General features: G+C 38.5%; 1 long non-coding RNA gene across 1 annotated transcript; it reads left to right on the top strand.

Moving 5' to 3' along the window:
* Positions 1 to 5,983: 5,983 nt before the first annotated feature.
* Positions 5,984 to 16,866, top strand: LOC112133024 (uncharacterized). Its single transcript, XR_002914686.2, has 4 exons — positions 5,984 to 6,072; positions 11,732 to 11,891; positions 11,986 to 12,174; positions 16,148 to 16,866. It is a non-coding gene; the product is annotated as an uncharacterized LOC112133024 (long non-coding RNA).
* The last annotated feature ends 1,477 nt before the right edge of the window (positions 16,867 to 18,343 follow it).

The following is an 18,343-nucleotide window of genomic DNA, read 5'->3' as shown; positions in this document are numbered from 1 at the left end:
AGCTTTACATAAATATGTAGGGAGCCTTACATATAGCTTTACATAAATAGTCATGGTATAATTTTTCTGTTTATGGAAACTGCTGGATTGTGGTTGTGGTTGATATAAAGTGCCAAGTTAGGTAAAAGACTAGTTTCCTAGGTGGCAGCACTCAACAAAGTACTTCAGAACTCTTTGCCACTAAAAACCTGCCATAATAATTGTTAATAGGGTGCAGCAGTTTTTTTTTTAAATTTATTTTTTAAAATTTTCTTTTTTCTCTCTGTTGCCCAGGCTAGAGTGCAGTGGTATGATCATAGCTCACTGCAGCCTCGAACTCCTAGGGTCAAGTGATCCTCCCATCTCAGCCTCCTGAGTAGCTGGGACCACAGGAACAACCCACCATGTCTAGCCATGAGTGGCGGTTTTAGTTACCATAAAACCACAGATCCCAGAGACAGACTGCTCAGGCTAGAATCTTGGACATGTCATTCACTACCTGGGTGACTGACACATTACTTATCCTTGCTGTGCCTCAGTTTTCTCACTTGCAAAATGTGGATAACAGCAGTATAACAAAGGTGTGTGTATGTGTGTGTTTGTGATGATAAGACCAGTTTGGGAAATATACACATACGATAACGCAAATGTTAGGGTAGATCCACCACCACTTTCCCCTCACCTCTGCAACTCAAATGTCAGCTTCAAAAGGCAGACATTTTTGTCTATTTTGTTTACTCCTGTATTCTGGGCATCCTGAACAGTGTCTTCACTGAGTAGGTGCTCAATAAATATCTACTGACTGGAAGGGACACTTTTCAACATTTTTATTTTTTTGCAACAAATAATTGGGCAATCAAATGGCTTATATGTCTTTAAAGACTGTATCTATTATAAAATGAATAAGAGAGGCTGGGCATGGTGGCTTATGCTTGTAATTCCAGCACTTTGGGAGGCTGAGGTGGGCAGATCGCTGGAGGTTAGGAGTTTGAGACTAGCCTGGCCAACGTGGTAAAACCCTATCTCTACTAAAAATACAAAAAAAATTAGCCAGGTGTGGTGGCGGGCGCCTGTAATCCCAGCTACTCAGGAGGCTGAGGCAGGAGAATTGCTTGAACCTGGGCCTCCTGCCACTGCACTCCAGCTTGGGCAACAGAGTAAGACTCTGTCTCAACAGATAAATAAATAAATAAATAAATAAATAAATAAATAAAATGAGTGAGAGAGTAAAATAAATACAACCCAATTCCCAGTTATTTTTAGTTTACAATAAAATATGTCACAACTAACAAGACAGTCTAAGAGAGGACATTTTTATAGGATGGGGGCTGAATTTTGTTGTTGGATGTGCTGTCATCTGAACACTTCTCATGTGAGAGAAAAGCAAAAATAAAGAAACCAAGTAAAAACCCAAATAACACAAATGGATAAAGAATGAGTACAGTTACCTTCCTGAATATTTATCCCCATCTTGAGCCCTGAAGAATTCACTGACGCTTAAGTAACAGTGAGTCAACATATCTGTGTAAATATTACAATGTGTTTGTGCCACATTTTCCATTGTTTTCTTTTAAGTATAAATTTCATAGAACTAAAGTGTACTTATTAGCAGGGAGACTGCAATCATCTTTGCCCGCAGGGAATTTGGAGACTAATTACCGTCTCCATAAGTCAACAATTTAGAGTACATCTATAACCCTTCTGCAAAAATGCAATGAGAGATGAAGGCTGGGGTGAGGTGAGAAGGAATGCCAAATACAAACTCCAACTCCTTACAGCTAATTTAATAATTTTGCGGTGAAAAATGGCTTTTTATCATCTCAGGAGCAAGTGTTTTTTTTTTTTTTTCTTCCCACCTGCTAAAAACTCTTTTCATTAAAAAGAGGGCTTGGAGAGCCTTTGCTTTGATGTAGGAGAATGTGTAATACCTGCAATATTTCTTGGCTAGAGAAAAATTGTTTTCATCTTCCAATGCTAATGACTCATTAAAAAGCAAAATAAGAAGATAAAAATAAAGAAGAATGTAAAAACAAACATACATGCATACTTTTTGCTCTTTTTTTTAAAAAAAATGCGCAAACTGAAACTCATTTAAAATAATTTTTTTCCAGGCTCTTGTCTAACTGAAATAGAATTATCACCATTCGACATGGCCCTTCAATCCTAAAACCCGTTTCAGAGTAAAAACATAATTAATGTGATCCCTAAGGATAGAAAGAGGGTGAGGTGGTTTCTGTAGTTTTGTGTTTCGGAAACAGAAAGAAGCCTAGAGAAAGACACAATGACTGTAACAGGCACAAATCAAATGAATCACCCACCAGCATGCTGGGAAAGCCTTTCTGATCTTTTAAGCTTGGCTGTAATTTATTTTTGGAGCCTCTGCCTGTGAATGTGAAAAGTTGAGATGGAACCTGATAGTAGTCGCCTATGACCGTCAGTCACTATGGAAAGCCTTCATGGAAACCAGCTAGAGCATCTGCTAATGAGAAAATCGTTAGGGCTCATGTCGCGGCGAGACTGGGATGACTTGGTCATAATACGGTGCCATAATTAACATTGTTTTTCAGCTTCAGGTGACTTTAAGGTCTTGGACTACACTATAGTTGGTTTACATCATTAAAAAGTATGACATGGACATAAAGATGGCAACAGTAGACACTGGGGATTACTAGAAGGGGGAGGGAGGGAGAAGGGCAGGGGGTGAGAAACTAAACTCTTGGGTACTATGTTCAATACCTGGGTGACCGGATCAATCAGTCATACCCCAAGCCTCAGCACCATGCAATATACCCATGTAACAAACCTGCACGTGTACCCCCTGAATCTAAAAGTTGAAATTATTTTAAAAAATAAAATCAAGTATAATAAATCTGAATTATATGCAGCTGTGTTTTAGTTTGGAAGAATCAACAGGGTACCAAAGGGGTTGAAAAAGATAATTTTGAGCTTTGATGATGGGACTGCGTGTTGCATTGTTCATAAATTAACTATGAAAAGAAATTGTGAGAGGCCTTTGCACAACCTTTAGGTTTTCCAAAGAATCTTTATTTATTTTTATTTTTTGAGACAGAATCAGTGGCGCCATCTCGGCTCACTGCAACCTCCACCTCCCTGGTTCAAGCTATTCTCCTGCCTCAGCCTCCTGAGTGGCTGGGATTACAGGGGTGCGCCACCATGGGTGGCTAATTTTTGTATTTTTAGTAGAAATGGGGTTTCTCCATGTTAGCCAGGCTGGTCTCGAACTCCTGATCTTGTTATTCCCCTGCCTCGGCCTCCCAAAGTGCTGGGATTACAGGCGTGAGCTACCGCGCCCGGGCAGAAATCGTAATTTTTAAAGCTGAAACCCCTTGACGTGGGGTCTGAAAACTTAGCTCTGAACTCAAATTGTATCATTTCCTAGCTGACAAATTATGGAAAAGTTACTTAATTTCTCTAAGCCTCAGTTTTTCTTATTTGTAAAATGGGATAGCACAGCTGTAGTAAGGATGAAACAAAATAAGGTGTGCCATTAAAATTCATCCCTCAGGTAGCAGGTACTCACAATGTTCTTAAAAATTTCAAATTATAATTCTATGAGCTAGTTTTATTACACACCATACATTTATCTAAATCTGTGAAATGCCTGTTTTTCACACCCATAAGATCAGCCTTTTTAGGGGCTGGGGGAGGGCTAAATTCTGAACCACATGAACATGAAGTCGTAGCATCCAAAACTTGGAACATATGTGTTTCGGAAACAGAGAAAGAATCCTAGAGAAAGACGCAATGACTGTAACAGACACAAATCGTGCATAATCACCCACTCGCACAATGGGAAAGCCTTTCTGATCTTTTAAGCTTGCCTGTAATTTATTTTTGGAGCCTCTGCCTGTGAATGTGAAAAGTTGAGATGGAACCTGGGACTTTAGAGTTGGGAGATGTTTTTTCCCCTAAAGTCTGGAATTATTCCAAAAGCATTCCCAATGTAATTTAAAATTCAATAAGAAACCAAGATTTATTTTATGTTCAGCTTTGTACGATTGTGACTCTTCTGGAATGAACTGTCACAGAATGAGTGCAGGTATAATAACTGAATCATAAGGTCATTTGAAAAACAAGGTCTATGGCTAAAATGGACTGAATTTTATTTATTATTTTATTTAAAATTTATTTAAAATAAAATTTAATTTTATTTATTTTATTTTATTTAAATTTAAAACAAATTGTTCTGAACTTGGAATGTCATGACTGTAGGACTTATATTAAGCAGTTTCTCATTCGATTAAATCTTTCAATTCTCTTTGTATACTTACATTTTCATTTTAAGGGCAAGGGCTTTAAAACATCTTATTAGATTCCAGATAGAAAAAAGGAAGTGGATTGTTTACTTACTCAGAATAATTCACTGGATCTATACTTCAAATCATGAAGCACATTTCATAATTCTATACATTTTCAATTATCATTCCCATTTTGATTCTACTTATTTTTAAAATCCTACTTAATACCCTACTTGCTTAAGCAAATACTTCAGTATATACTTATGATGCCTATGTATAAGCACAATTCAAATAAAAACACAGCTTGTTTTGGTATTGCCACTCTAGTGTATTAAAACAGTGAAAAGACCCAAGAATATAAAATATCTCACAGAAAGTTTCCTTACTGGTTATTCTCACCTGAAGGGGGATAGAATTCAATTTATTACTGTAGTAACAGGTTAAACATGAATGTCGCCATAGGCACAAATTATGTTGAACTGGTTTTAAAGAAAATAAACTTTCCCTTCTCCTGAACCTTTCATCCATTTCGAAGCTTTCAACTACTTAGATAAAAATTTCCCTCTCATTTTTGTCTGCCTTTGTAGTCTGACTTTGAGCCAGGACTTGAAGCAGACACTATGGCTCATGCAGAAAAAAAACTTCTTCCCACAAGACTGCCAGCAAAATTTTGCAGACTCAAGATGTTCAGAGAGTTTGGACAATCATCACAGTTTTTGGACACCTATCTGAGGTAAACATAAAGCCAAACCTTGACAGTCTCATTAGTAGTGTAAGTATGATTCAATATGAGGAAGTTCTGCTCTTGGCTGGTTGATATAAGATAATTACAAGATTTCTTAATTGAAATTTAATTGGAGATACAAAGTGATACACAGAACTTTGTAAAGCATCCTGGCTAAACAATTTGCTCCAGTATACCAGATGAGCAGAAAACAAATCAATACATTCTTAGAACTGCTAAGTGAAAATTATGTAGAATAATTGCTTCAATCATTGAAAATACGATTTTTTAGCGGCATGTTTGTGTAACCAAAAGTATGTTATTAGTTATTGAGTGAGTAAAGCATTTGTCATCAGTTTGCACTTGAAAGGGTTACAGGTAAGAGCTGTTTTTTGTGCCCAATTATTTCCTCAGTCCTATGTTCTCACCCTAAACAACTTAATGAAATTGGAAAGGCATATCCTTTTAGAAATGTATCTGTAGTAAAGATAATTTGAAAGCACTAAACCCTAGAAAACCTTTTCCGCCAGGCGCGGTGGCTCACGCCTGTAATCCCAGCATTTTGGGAGGCCGAGGAGGCGGATCACAAGGTCAGGAGATCGAGACCATCCTGGCTAACATGGTGAAACTCCATCTCTACTAAAAATACAAAAAAATTAGCCAGGTGTGGTGGCAGGCGCCTGTAGTCCCAGCAACTCGGGAGGCAGAGGCCGGAGAATGGCTTGAACCCGGGAGGTGGAGCCTGCAGTGAGCCGAAATCGCGCCACTGCACTCCAGCCTGGGAGACAGAGCGAGACTCCGTCTCAAAAAAAAAAAAAAAAAAAAAAAGAGAACCTTTTCAATGCTGATATAGTCAGGCTTTGTGTCTCCACCTAAATCTCATCTTGAATTGTAATCCCATAATCCCCACGTGTCAAGGGAGAGACCAGGTGGAGGTAACTGAATCATTGGGGTGATTTCCCACATGCTGGTCTCGTGATGGTGAGTGAGTTCTCACGAGATCTGATGGTTTTATAAGGGGCTCTTCCTCCCTTTGCTTGGCATTTCTTCCTGCCTTGTGCTGCATTGTGTGGAACGTGTCTTGCTTTCCCTTTGCCTTCGGCCATAATTGTAAGTTTCCTGAGACCTCTCCAGCCATGAACTGTGAGTCAGTTAAACCTCTTTCCTTTATAAATTACTAATCTCAGGCAGTTCTTTATAGCAGTGTGAACAGGATCAAATACAAATGCTAGAATGTTTTAAAAGGTAATGGCAGGAAGGTAATAATGCAGGAGGGCAATGCTCTGTGGCTTAATGCCTTAGGTGCCTGGAGACCTTTATCCTAAGTAGAGGGAAAACGTTGTTACAGGGTTTGTTGCAAACTGAGAAGAAAGCCTTCTGTAGCATGTCATTTCCTTTCGTTTTGTTTTGCTGGAAGGGCAACAGGAATCTGTTTGGGTTAAAGGACAGGCAGAAGTGGAACATCAGAAGTCAGGGGTCTTTTGGGAGAGCCCTGAGTAGCAGGAGTCATAGATCTGGAATAATTAGATTATTAAAATGAACACTTGAAGAAAGGGGAACAGAAAGCTGTTAACCTTAAGAAAAGATTCCAGACAATTCTGTTTGACTCTCTTTTTTATCAAAACAAATAAAGGAGTATTAGTTAAAATGTATTCAGTGAAGTCTCTAACAGGCACCAAGGTACTGAGAGTTCTTTAAGTCTTGTAAATTACACACCACGTTGCTTATGTGATTATTAATGTGATGATGTAATAGTTGTATTTTTATGTACAAAGAATACGGGCCTGGATTGTGTGCTAAATTCCTGCTTTTGCTCAGTTACCTCCTGTAAGACTAATTTTTGGAAACCTGCCATTGATATGTCTACCTTATTTCATTTTAAGAATAATGGTTAAGAATTCTGAACTTTTATAGATTTTTGATACAGATAGCATAAAGGGGGACTATTGGTCAGATATTTGTAGAGGTGGCTATAGTTCCCTTTATTTGCCTAAACTTGCTGAGTTTCTTAAGAGGGGTGCAATGAGTATTCAAATGGAACAATTCTCACCGTGGTGGCTTCAGTATTGCAAGGTGTTAAACACCCCATCCTACTAAATGCCATAATCACTTTTCAGCCATTGTGATACCCACCATGTGATAACTCTGCACATTTCCAGCCTCTTCTTGGAAAGTGGTATATGCATACACCCCTGAAGTCTTCCCCTAGCCCCAGCCACCACCACATAAGAACCACTGGCCTAGGATATGTGGGTTCAGTTATCTGAATCTCAATTACAGAAAATCAACAGCACTTCTGGTAGTAGAAGGTGAACCCAGTTAAGAATTAAGAAGTGTAGACTGTAGTTTGAATACTGAATCTTTTGGAAAATCATTGAATTATTTGAACCTCAGTTTACTCATCTATTAAGTGGTAATCCACCCTTTCTCCCATTTAAGCCACTTAATTCTCGTGAAAATCAAGAGATCTTATGTACCTTAAAATACTTTAAAAAATATAAAAACCTACATAAGGAAATAATATAGTCATTCCTCAGTATCTATGGGGGAGTGGTTCCAGGACCTCCCTTGGATACCAAAATTCAAAGATGCTCAAGTTCCTGATATAAAATGATGTAGTATTTGCATAAAACCTATGCACATCCTCCAGTATACCTTAAATCACTTCTAGATTACTCATAATACCTAATATGATGACTGCTATGTAAATAGTTGTTATACTGTATTATTAAGGAATAATGACAAGAAAAAAGGTCTGTAAATGTTCAGTACAGACACCATTATTTTTCAAATATTTTCAATCTGAGGTTGGTTGAATCCACAGATGCAGATATGGAGGTTGTATTAGGAATAATCCTCAGTAGTCATTATCTTTGGGTAATGTGATAAAAGACAGCCAATTAGTATGAGATAACCTATTATGTACACTGTTCTAGTAGCTATAGAGGATTCAAAGGAGAATAAGACAGAATTGGTGCCCCTGTGGCTCTCATGACAAAGATACAATGTATGTGGTCGAAAAGATGTCAGTATGGAGGTAATAAATGATTAGAAGCAGACATGTGCTATTAGCAATACGTACTGGAGAAGTTCAGAAGAGAAAATGTGTTCAATGGAAGATACAAAAGCCAAAAATGATGAAGGAACCACTTCCCCTATTATACCATTTGAAATGAATAGTTCTTTTTCATCATAATACATATTAGAAAAGTATCAATCTTCTCCATATGCATATTTTATAGGTCATAGATCTTGAGAATATAAATGATTAACACTTTCTTTTGTGGGAAATATTATCAGATAACAATTGATTTCCCTAATAAGACAGACAAGAAATGATTGAAGGGCAAGAAGGTATTAGTCTCATAGTGCCACTGCTAATATGTCCTCTGACTGACTCTCAGATGAACACGTTCGCTGATGGTGTTTTTGTCTTCCCTGTCTGGTCTCTGGCTCTGGTCTTGCTCCTGGTGGCTTTGGTCTCACCTCTGTGTCCTGACTTCAGCCCATCTTTTCCTTGAACTTGGTATTCCTGGTTCAGGAATTGACCTCAGCTTGGAATTCTGGAAACTCATCCCTAAGGGGTGGACTCCTTGACTCCATGTTTTCTCCAGAAATCTAGATAAAGTGCAACCTTGTAAGAGGTCTTCTACCTTTGCCTTGCTTAAGATGTTAAAAGCCCCTTGGTAATGAAGAGATGCCTATATGAGAACAGCCTGATGAACCATAATATATTATACAAGATTATTTGGCCATTCTAATATTTATTAACCTGAAATTCCTGAAGAAGAAATGACATTGTCAGTTATCAAAAACTTGCAGTTCAACTCTTCCTTCTTGTCTTCGTCAACATGGCAAATCCTTCTCCTTTTTGGAGAAAATGTCCTCCTTTAGCTGTGACATTGATCTCTCCAGATCCTTCTTTCTGTATGAACACTCCTTCTCCTGTGGCATTGGCTTCTTTTCCCTCAGTTTCCCCTAGTGCAGGCTCTCCACATGGATCTGTCATGAGTCCTTTTCTTTCTTGTCTGCTTACCCCATGGCCCAGCTATCTCTCCAGTCAACATCTCTCCCAAGCTCCAGCCCCCATTTCAGACCACAGGCCAGACCCTTTATATGAATGCTCTTCCTATACCTCAGACTCAAGTCTGTAATGTAAACATCGTATGGACTTCTCCCTAACATCCAACAGAAATCTATTCCTCCTTTCGTCTTTCTCATCTGAATGGCATAATCGTGTATCTAGTCATCTAGTCATTCAGGCTTGTAGGAATCACCTTTATTGTTTCTTTCTCCTTTATTCTTAATTTCAATAACTCACCAAATCATGAAAAATATCTTCAAAACATTCCTTGATTCAGGCCGCTCATTTCTATTACTGTAGGTTCTTACCCTCTCAGTTTCTTGTCAGTGACTGTTATAATAACATTCTAATTGAGGTAACAGCGTCTAGTCTCTTTCCCTACTAATTAATTCTGTCCATGGTTAGAATTAATTAGAAGGGAAAGATATTTTTAAAAGGGTTTAGTTATAAAAGTAATAAAAGATGATCTTAAAAATTAAAACAACAGCAAGGTAGAAAGTAAAAAGCGAGTCTTCCCCCTCAACTCCCAAAGGTTTGATGTATATTTTTCCAGATGTCTTTCTAAAACATATACACACAAATATGCATTGCATTATTGTCCTCGAGGGTTTTAGTGCTTCTGGTGAAATGTCAGGTGTTAGTCTGATTCTTCATTTTGAGTAACCTATTTTAATTCTTTAGAAGCTTTTAGAATTGTCTCTTCATCTTGAGATTGTATCAAGAGCTTTATTATTTTTTAAACATCTATCCTGCCCAATGCTTGATTGCTGTGTCTTTCAATCAATCAGAAGGTTCCTGTATTTCTTCAGCAAAAGCTAATTTTCTTCTAATATTTCTTTCAATGGTTTCCCTTTCTTTCATTATCTCTGATTTCTTCTTATGGAATTCTACTGAATGCACCTTGGCCTCCATGAATCTCCCTCAAGTCTCTATCCTTTTCCCCTATTTATGTTGTCTTTTCCTGTGTGATCTACATTTTAAGAAATGTAATTTTTTCTTCTACAAAATATTTAGCTTTATCCTCTGATTTTTCAGACAATCCTCTGAAATTTTTTACTTATGTAATTCTATTCTAATTTTATTATATCCTACTTTTTCCCAAAACAATATAATGTTATTTTTATTGATGGTGTATTTTCCTATTGTTAATTGGGATTTAAAAATCTTCTCTCCTAAAGTTTTTTCTTGAGATACCTCAGCTTCTTCTTGGATTGGTCCTATTCATTCATTTTGGTGGAGATAGAGAAGCCAAGTTCTTGTTTTCCTATAATACTTTGCTATTCTGATAGTTAGATTATGTTTACGAATGAAGACTTAGGATGACTGGTATAAGTAATGTGCTGTGTTTCCTCTGAAGTAGTGAAGATCTTATTTCCCTGTAGAGAATAAGAGTAGGGCTTTTGGAGAGCGAGATCATATCCCTTGCAGGGATGTGCATGGAGCTGGAGGCTGTAGCAAACTTGCACAGGAGCAGAAAACCAAATACTGCATGTTCTCACTTATAAGTGGAAGCTAAATGATAAAAACACATGGACACATAGCAGGGAACAACAGATACTGGGGCCTACCAGAGGGTGAAGGATGGGAGGAGGCAGAGGATCAGGAAAAATAACAAATGGGTACTAGGCTTAATACCTGGGTGCTGAAATAATCTGTACAACAAAGCCCCAAGACACAAGTTTACCTGTGCAACAAATCTGCACTTGTACCCGTGAACTTAAAATAAAAATTAAAAAAAAAAAACGACAGAAGTAAAAATCTTTAAAAAAAGAAAAAAAAAAAAGGAGGGCTTTTATAAGATTCCCCTTCCCCTGTAAAACTCCAGCCCCTCAATTTCCAAAGCAGGAAAGGATTTACTTCAGGGACAGAGTGGTTCTCTGTTTAACATGCCTTCGTGGCTGTTTTTGTTGACCTGGTGGCCATTACCTTATGAAGACAGTGTTTTTACTTACATTGTATCTTCGTTGTGGTAGCATCAATGTGAGGGAGGATTTTTCTATCAGCATTCATGATTTTTCACTGAGGATTCCTTAAGCATGCATGGCCTGACTTTTTTGGTTCACCATATAAGCTTCACTTACTGAGTTTCTTGGGCCGATTTTCTTCCATCCATCATGGGGACAGAAGATACGTGAATGGTATCACTCAGTGTCCAGTGTGAGTCATTCACACCTGCCGATTTTTTCAGCTTTGCTCTGGTCTGGAGTGCCGGACACTGAGTGATAATGGAATTGGTATTACATCACTCCTCTGCTTTAGGATGAATTCCATCTTTACCTGGGATATCCTGTCCAAAAATTTGAAGGCAGCCTTTCATCTCTGTAATTTGTTCAGGCAAAATAATCATAAGGTTCTGGGTCTAACCATCCATTTCAGATTGATCCTCATCAGCTTAAAATTTATAGCTAGTCTACTTAAGCAATTTTTTGTTACTCCAAAGCAGTCTTATTACCAAACATTCTGACAAATAGTAGAAAAAGGGGAAAAAATCACCACATGGTCCCACAATTATATATATTCACACATACATAATCAAGAAATCTTAATACTATAAGCAATCTCTAACAATACCATAACATTATTATTTTCCAGTCCTTTTTATTCATGCCTTGAATTAAGGGTATTTGACAAAAGGGGGAATATTTTAAAAATATGCTCTGTAATTTGCGCAAACACTTCTTCCAGAGACTGGATTCCCTGTTGGGAATATCTAGGTATCAGATAGTGCCAAGACTTCAGAGGAGGGGGACATTCCCTGTTTATTAGAGGGAAAAGAATCTGGAGCTTCTACTGCAATCCAGGATAAAAGAGAAATCTGAGAAGAAAGGGCAGTTTGGAGAGAGAGGTGAGTAGTGGTCATTGATGGTTATTGGAGAATATGAATGTCTTAAAATGATATTTAGCTTTCCAGATGACCTGCCTTCTTGGCTCCCTTACAGATCGTGGGCATTCCTGTGATGTAAGTTCCTCATCTGTCTCCTTTCAGACCATCTTCTGTCAAGTTTATTCAGCTCATAAATGTGAATAAAAAATTGCTAAATGTGAACTCAAAGAGACAGTGCAGTTTTACATCTGAGTCCACTCGATGCATCACAGAAGCAGCATGTGCAGCAACAGGAGTCCAATAGGTGAGAAAAGATATGGAAGACACGCTTTGAACTTTCACAAACCATAAAATTGGCGAGGGGAGGAGCCAATTATATGAATATCGTGAGAGGCAGGAACTTCAGTTGCAGGTGTCTATCTCTCTGCAGTTCTAGGTTTATTGAAGGGATAGGTAGAGTCTTTGTACCCTTCAATACCCAACAGAGCTTTACCCTCAAGGAGTGTTCTATAAATGTCCATCACATGCATAGCATAGTCCAAATGCAAGTAATGGACATCAATAACAAGATGAGAGAATAAGGGCAGAGGCCTTATCTGCAAATACATATTTTGTTTAATGAGAAGGTTGAGATTATTGGCTAAAATATCAGACTTCCAGATTTGAGAGCTTAACTATCTTCCTTTATTACCAATTGCAGTAGATAAATTAGAGTTAGCTATTGTTACTCCATTTCTATCAAAGTATATTCAGTCACTATTCTGGAGAGTAAATCCTCAAAAACTTCTAATTCTTTACAGTATGTAATTGTTCTAACACAGAACCTGAGGGCCACAGTAATAATGAAATATAAAATATTGTTAAATGTGCACCATTTAGAATGGTGGGAAACCTAGTAGAGAAACATAAAATTAGTTTGACGTTTACACATATTGTACAGGGGCTGGGTTTCATTAAAATGAAAATAAACATGCAAGCCAATATTTTAGGTGAAGAAGGTATGTGCTTTGCTTTAGCTGCAACAATTACTTAAGTATTTATTTTCATTTATTTAGCCTGGTTTTTATTTTTAAAAACAAAAATACCAATACTTAGTCATTTTGTCTGTAATTATTTGATTTAAAATTATAACAGCTTTATTTGATTTTTGTAATTGTCTTCTGTCTGCTGAGAACTCCCACTACAGAAGCCATGGTTGAATTGGATCTTAGTTTTCGGTAATAAAATGTCTCAAAAAACTTTTTTATATTAAATGATTGTCCTTAGGTTTTAATAAAACAGATGTAAGTTAAACATAGTGATTTACCAGATTCATTTTTTTGGGGGGAAAACTAGCTGAAGCCTTTCCATCGTCATGTGGTAACACAGTTCAGTGAGAGCCTGGGGAGGTTGTCCCCTTCTTAATTGTGTACCACTCTCCTCCTTCGCCTGGCTCCCTGTGATTGCGCTCGCGCTCATACTATGCTGCAGGTTACATGACTGAGGGAGGGAGTCAGATTTTGAAGAGCAAAACACATTTTTTTTTTCTTTTTTCTTGAGACAGAGTTTGGCTCTGTTGCTCAGGCTGGAGTGCAGTGGCACAATCTCAGCTCACTGCAACCTCCACCCTCCTGGTTTCAAGCAATTCTCTTGCCTTAGTCTCCAGAGTGGCTGGGATTACAGGCATGTGCCACCATGCCCAGCTAAATTTTTTGTATTTTTAGTAGAGATGAGGTTTCACTAGGTTGGCCAACTCCTGGCCTCCAGTGATCCACCAGCCCCAGCCTCCCAAAGTGCTGGGATTACAGGTGTGAGCCACCGTGCATGGCCCAAAGCATAATTCTTAATGGCACACCTAGTTCTTATGTTAGGTGCTTCCTCCTTTCCATTGATCTGGATTCCTTTCTACCTTCATTTTGGCATGACTCCTAATTCAAACTGTAACCCTGTTGTATCACACTTCTCATCCAAACTCCATGATATTTGGTATTCTTTATTCTCATTAGAGTTTACTCATTCCAGGATAACAGACATGAAAAAAAAATGCCTAAGAGTTCCCCTGTGGTAGCTAGTCTTCAAATAGACTAGTAAGTGAGAGAAAATAATAAATCGTTTTGAGCCATTAAGTTTTGGAGTGGTTTGTTATGTACCATTAAATAAGTCAAGCACCACTTCAAATGTATGAATCACTCATCGTTACAAATTCCACCAAAAAGCCAACTTTTGGTGTTAATAATCCCAGACACATTACTGTCGGGTTATGTCTTTGGGTAGTTTGCCTGCCTCTCTGAGTCTCAGTTTTCTCACATCTAAAACACGTAATAACAGAACCTACCCTACAGAGCTTGCGAGAGAACTGGATGAGAGAAAGTATATAAATTCCTTTGTAAAAAATGCCAGACATATGTAGCACTCCATTTAGTGTTAGTCATTTAATTTCTCATTGACAGAGAATGAATGAATGAGAAAATTCCACTTACAACATCAAATGTCTTTTTGGACTTTCACATCAATGTGATTCTTTTACTAAGTTATAGAATTGGAGTTGAAGTTTACTTAAGTCTAAAAGCAAACAGCGAGAAATAATAGGGAATATAGAGCTGGAAAAGTAATTCTGAAGCTGTGTAACTTGCCTGTGAGTAATCCTTAGCAATTTCAGAGGAAAGCATTTCAGGAATTGCTTGTGTCACCATATCTGGATAATAATTATGGGTCATCATCATTTTAGGTTTGGGCAATCAGGAGGAGGATGTAGCAGTTGTGGTCCCAGCTAGAAAGAGAGGGTACACTAAAACTCAATGCAAGGAGGGTTTCATGAAAAGATTATATCTGAAGGTGTCATCAGGGTATGAGGAAACCACAGGGATAAGGGATCACCTGGGGACTACAAAGCAGAATTGCTACCACTCTTAACCCTAAATGAACAGAGGGTGGATGCACTTTCCTGAACACAGGGAAGCATTGTGTTGAGTGGAGACCTTCACCTGACTTAGAGGGCCAAGGCAAGCCCATAGGAGGAAGATGGGACACTAAGTACCTTGAGTTCCTCTCTTTCTTCCTTCTGATCTGCCAGGGCCCTCCAGGACTTAGCCCAACCAGAAACCTGAAGGAGTCTGTTCTAGTCTACACAGATCAGCCACTCGGGGCAAGACAGTGGGGTGGAGAAGAGTGGGAAGAGGAGGATCTGTCAGGGTCTATGAAAGATGATGAGTCAGAGGATAATGGAGCAAAAGTAGTAAGGGCAGACTTATGATCCTCATATTTAAATGCTTGTATTTTAATAATCTTAACACAATTCTGTGGCAGCTTAAACCCAAGGAATATTTAAGTTTCTTTTCTGATCTATGAAGAAAGGCTTTGTGAAGATGTACAGAATCCCAAAGAGGTTACTGTCTTTATTTCCTTCTGTATCCTACTCAAAGTTTTAAGGAAGTAATGCCATGAGCATGACTTTTTTTTTTTTTGAGATGGAGTTTTGCTCCTGTTGCCCAGGCTGGAGTGCAATGGTGCGATCTCAGCTCACCACAATCTCTGCCTCCCGGGTTAAAGTGATTCTCCTGCCTCAGCCTCCCGAGTAGCTGGGATTACAGGCATGTGCCACCATGCCTGGCTAATTTTGTATTTTTAGTAGAGACAGGGTTTCTCCATGTTGGTCAGGCTGGTCTTGAACTCCCAACCTCAGTTGATCTGCCGTCCTCAGCCTCCCAACGTGCTGGGAGCATGACTCTTCAACAATGACTCGTGTCACCTCGGAATGATTGCTGTCGCGTACATGTTTGTTATTGTGAGTACACATAATTTTTCACAGACAGCTGAGACAAATGCCACAAGCAGTTGGCAAAGGAGGAGACTGTTGCATATTAATTTCATTCCCTGGGAGGTCTGATCTGGAACCATTTGGGATATGGATGTTTAATGGTCTCTAGCACTGAACTATCACCAGCTCTGCCTTTTCTCATTGCTTCTTGGAACCGTTTCTCATGCCGTCTGCTTCTAATCCTTCTCCTTGTCTCTTTCAGATTCCCTTTCTGGAGGCTTCATTTGCTTCTCTTAATTTTTTTTTTATCCCTGGCTTCAAGCTTATTTCCTGCTCTGATCAACTAATATCCACTTACTCTATTTGGCTGACAAAATTATCCATACAGGTGAGGCTGTGAGAAAACACTCTAGGTGCTAAGTGCCTTGGGTAATTTCTAACACTTGCCCCCCATCATCCGTTGGCTTTAAGCACAGATGATTAGTGCAGGTGTAGCATTGTGTTTGCATGATGAAAGGAAAACTAAATTGTGTTTCTATAGACCTGCCTGAGGATACGACGACCTCCTGGAAGAAAGTGAGGCAAGAGGACAACAGATAGCACTAAATACGGGGAGTGAAAAAGGACTGATTTGCAATGTGGATGTGAGAGAGAGAAGATGAACCCAACTCCTCTTTCATTTTGGATCATAATTTGCTTCAATTCCATGGATGTGAGAAGGTTTAACATTTCAACCAGAACAAACTGTAATGAAAGACAGGTTTTGGCTAGGTTTGATATTTTTCTGATTTGTCAAAATCTGCAAGATCAAAATCTGAAAGCCAGAAAACTATCCAAAGGCAAAGAGAAAAAACACATATGTGACAGTTCAGAACTTGAAGATGGCCCCATGAAGGGTCAAGAAACTGCTGAGACCAAATAGTACATTCCGAATTGCAGGTAGCTAAGAGCTGGCCTCATGTTCCAAAAAAATCCATGGTTCTTGAGGTGTGTGTTGGAAGCTGAACTCTATGCTGGAAAGCAGGGGCTGCTCCTAGGCCATGTTAGAAGACACAACTTCCAATTCCAAAGAGCTAAAGCCATTTTACATAGTACACTGGATGAACAAATGTTAAGATTTTAAGATTTGCAGGTGAAAAGGACTAGATCAGTATAAAATTTTAAAATTGGCAACATAAATGTTAAGGTATACATTATATATTATACAGTATATAATTATTATAGGTTACACAGTGGTAGTAAAGTTACTTTGATTTGTAATAGGATAGAAACACCTTGTTAATGGATTCATCATTTTACCTGCATTGGCCTATTAGGATTTAGAAAAGAAAATACAATCCAAACACAATAGGTCTCATACTAGAGTGATTCTTTTCCTTCTTCTTCTGTGGAATATCTTGTTTAAACTATTACTAAGAGTGATAGTATCTTTAATTTGAGGTATACCATTGGCATTTTCCATTAACAAATAGTAAAACAAATGGGGCACTTACAACATATGTGCCAATCCCCTCCAATTAAAAATTTCTCCCAAATACTAGCATCTAGGTTGGAAATGAATTGGTCAAGATATTTGTAGAGCTGAGTGTGTACAATGGGGCAGCACAGATGTTCAGTCAGTGAAACTGACCCCAAACTGAGGCACGCCGTTCCTTGTCTGCACACCTAACACCTAGATACACTATACCATGTGGCCCCCTGATGAATTTTACTGTGGGCTGAGGAATCTCTCTCATTTTGATGTGCTCATTGACTTTTTAGGCTGTGACAACAATCTCTCATTCCAAAGTTAATTTGATTTCTTCAATCTTCATGCTTCCCTCTTAGCTCCCTGTTCAAAGTTAAAATTATTTATTTCATAAAAAATGATCTTGCAGATTGTATTTTGCAATGGCCTTTTGTAGAAAAGGTATATCAGAAGTCACTTGAACTAAAGTGTGGTTGGGGCCCTTTCTTCCTCGATTTTAGGCAGCAATGTGTGTCCTCAGGCTTGGCCCATGGAATAATTCCATGTTTCAGGATTCTGGCCAACATATGCCAACACATTCTTAATTAGAATGCTGGCAGCTAAACATGAGGATTAAATGGTACTATAATGGATTACAAATCATATCTGTTATATTCTGCTTGGGATCAGTGTTCTGTTTATAAAAGAAAGAGAAACCCAGCAAAATGGCTTTGCTAGAGGAGGCACTGTAGCTCAGGCCCTCACAAGTTGCATCAAGGAAGGTTGTTGCTATGAGTAAAGACGCCAGCTCTTCCTCATGTGACGCCACAAAGTGGGCTGGGAATGTGTACAGCACGGTTTTCTCATGAGGACCACTAAAGAATCAATCATGGCTCTTTTCTTTTTTAAGATTTCTTAACATTGTCTGGGGACAATGGAAGGAAGCCATTCACGAGGTTTGCTTTTAGAGAACTGCTCAATATCTGTGGTGGTGGTTCTGATGGTCAGGAGCACTCACCCAAACTCCATTGAGACAGATCTTGAGAAGGGCTGTGGCAGTAGAGTATAGCAGTTAAAATGTACAGATTCGTTAATGCTCAAGGGGAGGGATACTTCATTTTCTGTGATGATGTGATTATTACACACTGCATACTTGTATCAAAAAATCTCATGTACCCCATATACACGTATGCCTACTATGTACCCATAAAAATTAGAAACAAAAAAGTACAGACCCAGGAGCCAGTTTGTCTCAGTGTGAATTCCATCCCTACCAGTAACTGGACAATT

Source organism: Pongo abelii, chromosome 3 (genome assembly GCF_028885655.2).
Source record: "Pongo abelii isolate AG06213 chromosome 3, NHGRI_mPonAbe1-v2.0_pri, whole genome shotgun sequence".
Lineage (NCBI taxonomy): Eukaryota > Metazoa > Chordata > Mammalia > Primates > Hominidae > Pongo > Pongo abelii.
This window is presented reverse-complemented; position numbering and strand designations above follow the sequence as displayed.